Genomic DNA, 8,948 nt, shown 5'->3' with positions numbered 1-8,948 from the left:
TATGTCTTTGTCTTCAGCCCACTGTTGCTCAGAAAATGTTTGCAGTCACATTGCGTTAACATTAAGTCCTGCACAGCAAGTGGCATTTGCATGGGAGTCATTATGACTCATGAGCTCCAAGGTAAAAATTTGAAGGGCGTCTGGGTAAAGTGTCTTTCATACCCGTAGATTTGAAGGTAAATTTTAAGTATGCAGAGGCTGTTGAATATTATGGTGATGATAATGACCTTTTGTACATATAAAACAAACAAACCAATATGTAGACATACATATATACACACATACGTGCATATACATGTATACATAAATATGTATACGCATACATACGCATGTGTAAACAAGATCAACAAAATCTACATTATAAGAATTAGTTGTGACAAAAATGTGCCTCTTAAAGATATTCTAATGGAATAATCCTCCGTGGCATCATAACGTGAAAACATTTAATATAAATGGGCAGCTTTGCTGACCTCTTGTGGAAGGTATATCAATTAATACAATAATAAGTCTTAAGCTATGGAAAATGAATTTTGTCAATAAATGTGTTAATGCTGTGGGATAAATAATAAATGATTATGGAGTATCTTTGTTTTGAGCTTTGTCTGTCGGTTTTAAAGCTGCATTTGATGTGTTAATAAGACTTGTAGACAGTCAACTGAGGGCTGACAATAACACTTTAGACTGGCTCACAAACATGAAAGCTATGTTGCAGACCTGTTATAAAATCTGTGTCTCCAGAAAATTAGCTCGTGCTTTCCAGTTTTATATAAACGTAATTTTAGTTTTGTTCATTTCACTGAAAACGATTCCACTCGCTGCATTTAGACTCAGTCATACTTCATACCTCCAAAGTGGAAATGGCCACAGACACGTTCACTTGTATTGAGACAATTAACAGTGTTCTGGGTGGATGCCTGCAGAAAAATATGTAATATAATATACAACTTCTCTTTATAAAAGTGGGCACAGTATAAAAAAAGACCCTTTAGTGTTTACATAAAAATCTATAACTAAGCATTTTGCAACACAGATGGCAAAATCTATAATTAATAATAATGCACTTCATACATACATATTACATATAATGAAAAAGATTCAACTGCTGTGTAATTCTGACTCATTTACTTCTGAAGGATTTGCAAACATAATGTAGCTTCTGAACTGAGAATAAGTAGCAACTCTGTTTTTGAAATAATCATGACAGTTCAAAAGTTGCAAAGAATTGAAGAAGCTCTCATTTCATGTTCTTTATGCATTATCATCTTAAAGGCATTTTTAATATATGTGTGTCATTTAAACAACAGCCATCCTTTTGAAATGTGTTGAACACCAGTTGCACATGACACATTCAGCTGGGGGCAGTGTTGCTCTATAAATTCTGCATCGAGCACTGCTAATGCTGAGCCGTGCTTAGTGAGTCATTAAGGCTTGTGTGTGTATGCAACAATGACCCATTCACTCAGATTTACTTAATCACACAATAATATATTTTTGGTTCGCTCCACAGAAAGTAAAAGAAAGCGAACCAGCTGTCATGCTCTGTGCTCAATAACCAAGCTGAACTGTGTGTGAAATATGAGGATTGTGCGCCCAGATGTTAGTTGCCACAGAAGAAACACTTAAACCACTTCTTTTTGTAAAAAAAGGAAGACTGATCCTTTAAATATAGCTACTTTAAAATAATTTATTTGTCTCATTCTCATTAAGTTTTAACCAATGACAAATGTTTGGTGTATCACTAAAAGTTTGCACCTTCACAGTGAACAGGACCGAGGCTTTTAGCGAAGGTCATTTTGCCAGTGGACAATGAGACACTATGCTGTATGTACATTTACTTCCTCAAGGCTCAAGAGACCTTTAGGGAGGAAAATGTTTTCCGCCTGCATGTCAAATAGACTTCTGTCCCGAAAAACACCTCAGCCTGACCTTCATCACTTCTTTTCATCCCATGGGAAGAACCGATTTCTTCCCATCATGACTTTAAGCCTTTAACATCACGGTTTCTTTTTATTTCTTTAGATTGTTCAGTTACAGTGTTGATTTCGTTCATTCATGCCTAACACAGGAATGCTGCTTGCAGTCCGTGGCAAATCCAAGCTGCACATCTTAAGCGGTGTCCTTGTACTTGAAACATCTGCAGCTTGGCACTAGCGGGCATATTTTTCTGAAATAGGCCATCGTGACAAGTTGTTCACTAGTGACCGCTGGCAGTGATATAAATTTTTCTTTCTGTCCTGCCTGTTGGGTCTAATGCCAGCGCAAGAGAAAAGGTGCTGCTGTGAGCTTTATGACAAAATGCTTTATCCCCCATTAACCTTCACAGAGTGAATATCAGGAGGGGATTTCAGGTGGAATAAAGCACCAGTGTCAACAGGCAGGTGTGTTGCTGAGCTCAAGGAAGAAGACAGGCTAACATAAGGCGCCCTCCGTCCTTCATTTCTCCTTTTTCTTTTGGGGTCATTCCTTAGCTGGGCGCTGACAGCAACCACTGATAAGAAAATGATTAAGTATCATGGACTCAACCACAATCCAATTCACATTCCCAGCTGCTCTGCAGACTGCAAAAAAGCTGCATCAGATATTTTTTTTCTTCTTCACAGGCTAGAAGTTCTAACCGTTTCTTTTTCTTTTTTTTAAATTAGTCTTCATATAAGCTTCATATGTGTGTATGGCTGCCTGACATACAGTAAAGTCTGTAACCTATTTTCAGTACATCGTGTTTCTGAATGATCCACAACTTCCAGACATGATAGAGCTGTGAAACCCAGATCAGGATCAAAGAAGTCAGCGAGACAATTCAGGATAAACTCGCCAACGTATCTGAAATGGATTAGTTTTGGCCTCGACTACTGTAAAAATCAAACACATAAATGCACACGCTGTGTATGTGTTTGAACAACAGATTTAGTCCACAGGGATCAGCAGTCAGCTGTAACATCCCTCGCCCACGTGAAGCATCTGGGCACCCATGAAAATGGAAATGGCAGCGCCTGAACAGTTGATAGAGACCAATCTGTTTCCTCATCAGGACTCTTCATTAAACTTGAGCAGTGTCCATTAGGCCTGTAATCCTCCTCACCCACTGCTACACACGACCTTGAGGTGTAACACTACACGCTGTTTTAATAGCTCCTGAGTTCTCACCGAGGTATACTTACTCAGATGTACTGCTGCTGCTGCTGGACTTCATGGGAGAATAAGTTGTTTCGAAACAGGATTTAAGAACAGTTCCTCACAGAGTCATTTGTTACATTACAGCCAATCATAGCCAGTAATTTAACGTATCCTCACGATGCTTGTCGCACAGTGTGAATTTTTCTACTACAGAATGTGATCATTTCTTGCTCACCATAGTAGCTGCTTAATTGAGCTGGATGTGCGTCAATGATTTCACTTAGAGGGGATCATCAAGATTCAGACAAGCACCTGGTCTTTTATGTGCCTGTAGAAGGCTGGCAGGAAAAACGATTACCGGCCTCATTTGTTCTCTATAGACATTTGTGACCTTTCCAATTGGCACATCCTCTTACGAATATGACAGCTTTTCTTTCCCAAAACCAGGAGTGATCTTGCATTTAATATGCACATAAATTGCATTTTTGCCTATTGGGGAGCTTACATATACTGTAAAGTCAGTATGGTGGGGCTTTTTGACACTGGATGTGTCAGTTAACGATGAAAGTTTCTGGGAGTCCCATGGTGCACTCCTTTCAGCTCTGATGCTATTGTTATCCAATCAAAAGATTTCTAGTTGTACATGCACATGCTTATATACATAATTTACGGTCCATACATATAAATAACTGCAAAAGTTAATGTTCAGTGTGATGAATATATAAGAATAAGTACTAGCAAGCAGTTTGAATACAGATTTGAAGAAAAGACTGACTGAGAGTCATATGAGCAGAGACAGAAATGCACTTTTAGAGCTTTCTTTGCACTTTAAAATCCACTGAAAACTGCTAAACAGGAAGCTGCAGAAATACAAGTAACGAAGAAAAATACACACATGTGAGATACAAAGAAAATACAGCTTTTACAGTCCATACAAAAGAAAAAAAAATGGCAGCGTTTGTGCAGTGTGGCTAGATTGTATCATAAAATACATTTTTGCTGAAGAGTTTTGGACAGAAGCAAAGGGAGTGATTACCAAAATCCTTGTTTACCTGAATGGATCACCTTTCAGAGAAACTGTTAGGATGTGCAATCACTGAAAAATATCGGTGCAGAACGAGCTGACAGGATGATCAAAATGAAAAGCTCCAATATTGAGTGGATGTGTGATTTGGAAGTGTTATCATCCTCCGCAGGGGCCATGGGATTTACAGTAAATGTTGCCGTTTTTTAATGATCATAAGCTTTACAGTGTCATTCCACTTGTGTTGTGTTTATCAACTAAATAGCATTAGGTATTACTGCTTTTATTCTCAAATGCATTTAGTTCATTTTGACTCAGAATCATAGATTACAATTTTTTCATCTCCTATTAAGCTTGTTCTTGAAGTGCACACACTCAGGATTTTTCGGTCATGAAAAAATAGGCTTTAAATATTATTAGAAACTTTGATTAAAAAAGTAAAACATTAAAATTCATCAGATCTTCATATTTGACCTTAAAATAGAAGAAGTGAATGGCATCACAGCCAAGAAAATGTGGTGTGAGGCTGACCTACAGAGCACAGCTGACAAGTCAAATTACAAGCATGATACGAAAAACTATGGCTTGATGAAATGCTTTCTTTTTTTTCCCCACAGCACAAAAGAAAAGAATTCAATTTGAGCAGGTTAGAGCGAGGGATTCATCTTTCCGAATGTGAACAGAGAGAGAAAATGCAGAGGAATACATTTCAGGCACATTTTTGTCTCTCTGGGAGTGTTAATGCTGTGTGTTGTTGCCACTGTTTGTTGTACGGTGCCTGAGCTGATCAGGGTCTGCTGCCTCACAGATATCTCTGGTGACAGCGTTGTGAAGACTGTGTCTCAGATGCCCACGTGTACTCTCATACACAAATAAAGGAAAGCCCACACATTGAGTACAAACACGGAAAATGACTTCATGGAAACAAGGACACACACGCGCGGACACACAAAAATTTCACATGCTGTATTTCAGTATTTAGACTCCTTTTTCTTCTTCTTCTAGTTGCCATGCTTTTGCACGATGGATTCTGCTTCAAGATTTAATCCCAAGACTTCTTTAGTCATTTTATCCTAGGGCTCTTCTGTCCATCACTGCTTTCATGTCTTCAACCAAACTGGAGCCCAGTCTAAAACCGGGCCTTAGTAATGATGACCAGCGGCACACCAACCATCTGTAATATGTCCTCTCCTCCCTTTAGGGAGCCGGAGAAGGATCTGCTGTCAGTCTGGCAGGGAAAACATCTGTTCCCATTAAATTACTGTGGCCCTGCCATGCAAGTTATCTCTACTGCACTCCATTTTACTGCCTGAGTCCTGCGCCTGTCGACAAGGGGATAAAACAAGATTAGTTAAATGACTGGGAACTGGGGAAGTAGTAAGGGACAGAGGGGGGAAAGGAGAGAAAACACGGGAGATGTCTCTTCCCTTGTCATAAGCTCTCTTACCAATTAGAAACTGGGGACTGTCCTCGAGTGAAGTGAAGGAGGGATATAATCGCCTCATCTATCAGCTAACTTGTTACCACATGGCCTAAACTCATTAAAGGAGTAACACAGCGAGTGGCCTCTGAGAAGAAGCTTGTCCATACTGAAGCTCTCTCAGCTTTGATGTTTTACACACATATAGATGTTCAGACATTTGCAAACGCTGCACTGCTGCTCAGTTTCACAGCTTTGTGTTTTTGCTTTTAAATCTGTTGTAGTAGCGATGAGGCTGCTGCTGTTCCTGCGGCCGTGTTTTAGTACTGTACGACTGATGGAAAATGAGTCAGTCACTCGTGAGAACTTGCACCTAAGTATGTGGCAGATAACCATAACAGGCAATATTACCTCTCTAAAGCTGTGGCACATCCAGTTTTTTATTTTGTTTAAAAGGATACATACATAAACAGAGGAGAATCGTTTGGACAGTTTGTTCACTCAGCATGAATTAAATATAGCAAGGAGAGGTTTGTGTGTGTGTGTGTGTGTGTGTGTGTGTGTGTGTGTGTGTGTGTGCTCTCAGTGACTAACCTTTGTATCGCATTTCATTGTAGTTTTGACATTTTCATCTGACAGTTTTAAAAAAGGCAGAACTGTCCTGATGTTTATGCATCTGTAACATATTCTGCTTGATGTGACGCGAAGCAGAATATTTTTTGGATATGCTTTTGTTGTTATGTAAATCTATATCCTGTGTCTTCACACACACACCGGGTAGTCAACAAACACAGATGTGAGCCAAATTAAAGGCTGCTGTCAGCTACTAATGTAATAAACCTGCTTGAAACCTGAACTAAATATTTCTGCTGTCATAAAAGATTACTGTTCGTTGTTTAATAACAAGAAATATCACTACATGACACAGACAGTGGTATACTTTTTGGTGGAAGATTTCCTTTCCCCCCCACAGCTCTCAATTTAATCAGCAGTTAAGAAATTGGACAGAACAATGCTGTTTTTTTTTTTGTTTGTTTGTTTGTTTGTTTTTTGTCATGTGAAACAGCAACGGGAATATTGACAAGGTGTCATGGTCCTGGGCCGTGTTGGCCCAGTATTCTTAGTTCTCTTGTATTTTTGTATTCAGTTCCCTGTTTAGGTTCTGTTTCCTGAGTTGCCCTGTTATGTGGTTCCCTGTGTGCTTTCCCTTTGTGACTCTCACCCCCTGTGTGCCCCTCTATGTATTCATGAGCCCTTGTCCCCTTTCGTGTTTTATTCCATGTTTTCCCCAGCCTGTTATGTCTGTGTTCTCCCCGTGCTCTCTCCTCCTGTCTGAACCTCTGTACTTCCTGTTTTACTTTGACAGTCTCTCGTCAGTATGCGTCATGTTGTGTTCACTCCTGCCCTGTCTCGTTATGATTATCTGTGTCAGCTGTGTTCCCCGTGTGCTCCCACTTCCCTCGTTAACCCTCTGTGTATTTATGTCTGCGTCTCCCTCAGTTCTGTGTCGTAGTCTCCCTCATGCTGCGTGGATTTCCCTGTGTCTCTCTCCAAGTATTAGTTTCTTGTGCCCAGTTTAAGTTTTGTATTTTCCTGTCATCTTGTCAGCAATAAAGCTGCCTTTTGAGTTCATCCCTTGAGTCCGTGAGTTTTGCGATTGGGTCCTCATCCTGCCTGCCACACAGCCGACCATGACACAAGGGGAAACTAGAGTGCAACATAATAAAGTATAAAACTACAGTGCTATTTGAAATTAAAACTCAGCGACAGCAAATGCTGCAAACAACTGCATGTAAAACTGTGCTTTTTTTTAGCTGTGAGGAGACGCCTTCAAATCAAGGAACATCAACAAAATGAACAGACAGACAGACAGACATCATGGTTTAAGTGAATGTGACTTGTTGAAATCAGGCAGGCTGGACTTAGTATTTCAGAATATATTGATCTACTGGGATTTTTCTGCATAACCATCTCCGGGCATATCTGCATGCACAACAGGCATAACTTGATGCAGATGGGCTACAGCAGCAGAAGGCCATGCCAACTGCCACTCCTTTCAACTAAAAAAAGGAAATAAGTTCACGCAGGCTTACCAAAACTGTACAGCAGAAGATTTGAAAATGTTTCCTGGTCTGATAAGTCTTGATTTCTGCTGTGACCTGTCACAGCAGAAATAGGGTCACACTTTTGCATTACATTGAAAGCTTGGAGCCATCCTGCCTTGTAACAGTTCAGGCTTGTGGTGGTGGTGTGGTGTGCAGAATATTTTCCTGGCATGCTTTGGGCCACTGAGTACCAGCTGAGCATCGTTTAGATTGCCACATAATGTCTAAGCATTGATTCTGACCTCTGTGACCACTCGCCTTCTGATAAAGTTTACACTGCTGAACCTTCTGGTAAAACCACAGAACCCTAATGTTTGTTTGCAGATTCAAGCCAACCCTAATATCTTAACAGTGACTATCTTCAATTCATATTTATCACCAGATTACCAGCACACAATTTAAATGTTTCACTAAGCAAGAGAACAACATCTTCGGCAAAATCTTTCTCATATAGCTAAGTTGGAATGAGGTATTTCATAATAATTAATAAACCTTATAATTATTCAGTGAAGCTCGGCGGGTGTCATAAAGCTAATAATAAAAACCAGCAGTGGCCATCATCTTTCACCCACACGGTTTAATTCTTAGCACTGTCTAAGTCTGATTAAAGCACTGCAGTTCATTGCTATGCTTTTCAATACAATAACTGGGAGCTGTGATAAACAACTTTTTTAATTGCAAATGCCTGGAGTGTGACCAGTGTCAGAAGTTTGCATTTTGTATTAGCATGCATTTCCACTGCAGCATTGCTCGCCTCACCTAACAGATGGCGAAATGTATGCCTGGGCTATTCAAGACATGAAATGCTGCTTAATTAATTTAATAATAGGCTGTTTGGTTTACTTTTTCCATGTTTTTTCTCTTTCTTTCTCATGGATTTGTTTGAACAGTAGCTTTCTTTGCTACATGGGCTGCATTCAACATAGTCTTTTATGAATGTGAGCACAAGCATCACTAAATATTCATTATGTAATCATTATTACCATCTTCAACATCCAATACATCACAAGCTATCCCTTCTCGTGAGCCCATAATTGGGGTCTGCAGTCTAGTGGGCTCTGGGAGACTCTCTGTCTCCAATTGGTTGATTGGTCTTTGGTGTCTTTGGTGCTGAATATTGATCATCAATGATCAATTACCCTTTAAATGTGAAGCAAAATGAATGTGCAAAGACAAAGAAGAAGAGGCTCAATCTTTCTATTGAGTTTTAATCACTGTGACAAAATACTGTTTTGCCCCCATTTCCATGTGTGAATAAATCAATGATATAAAAAGAGAGAAGGCA

This window comes from Copadichromis virginalis, linkage group LG13 (assembly GCF_057382275.1).
Source record: "Copadichromis virginalis isolate Kocher_CV1m ecotype Utaka linkage group LG13, C_Virginalis_male_GT1.1, whole genome shotgun sequence".
NCBI classification, from domain to species: Eukaryota; Metazoa; Chordata; class Actinopteri; order Cichliformes; family Cichlidae; genus Copadichromis; species Copadichromis virginalis.
This window is presented reverse-complemented; position numbering follows the sequence as displayed.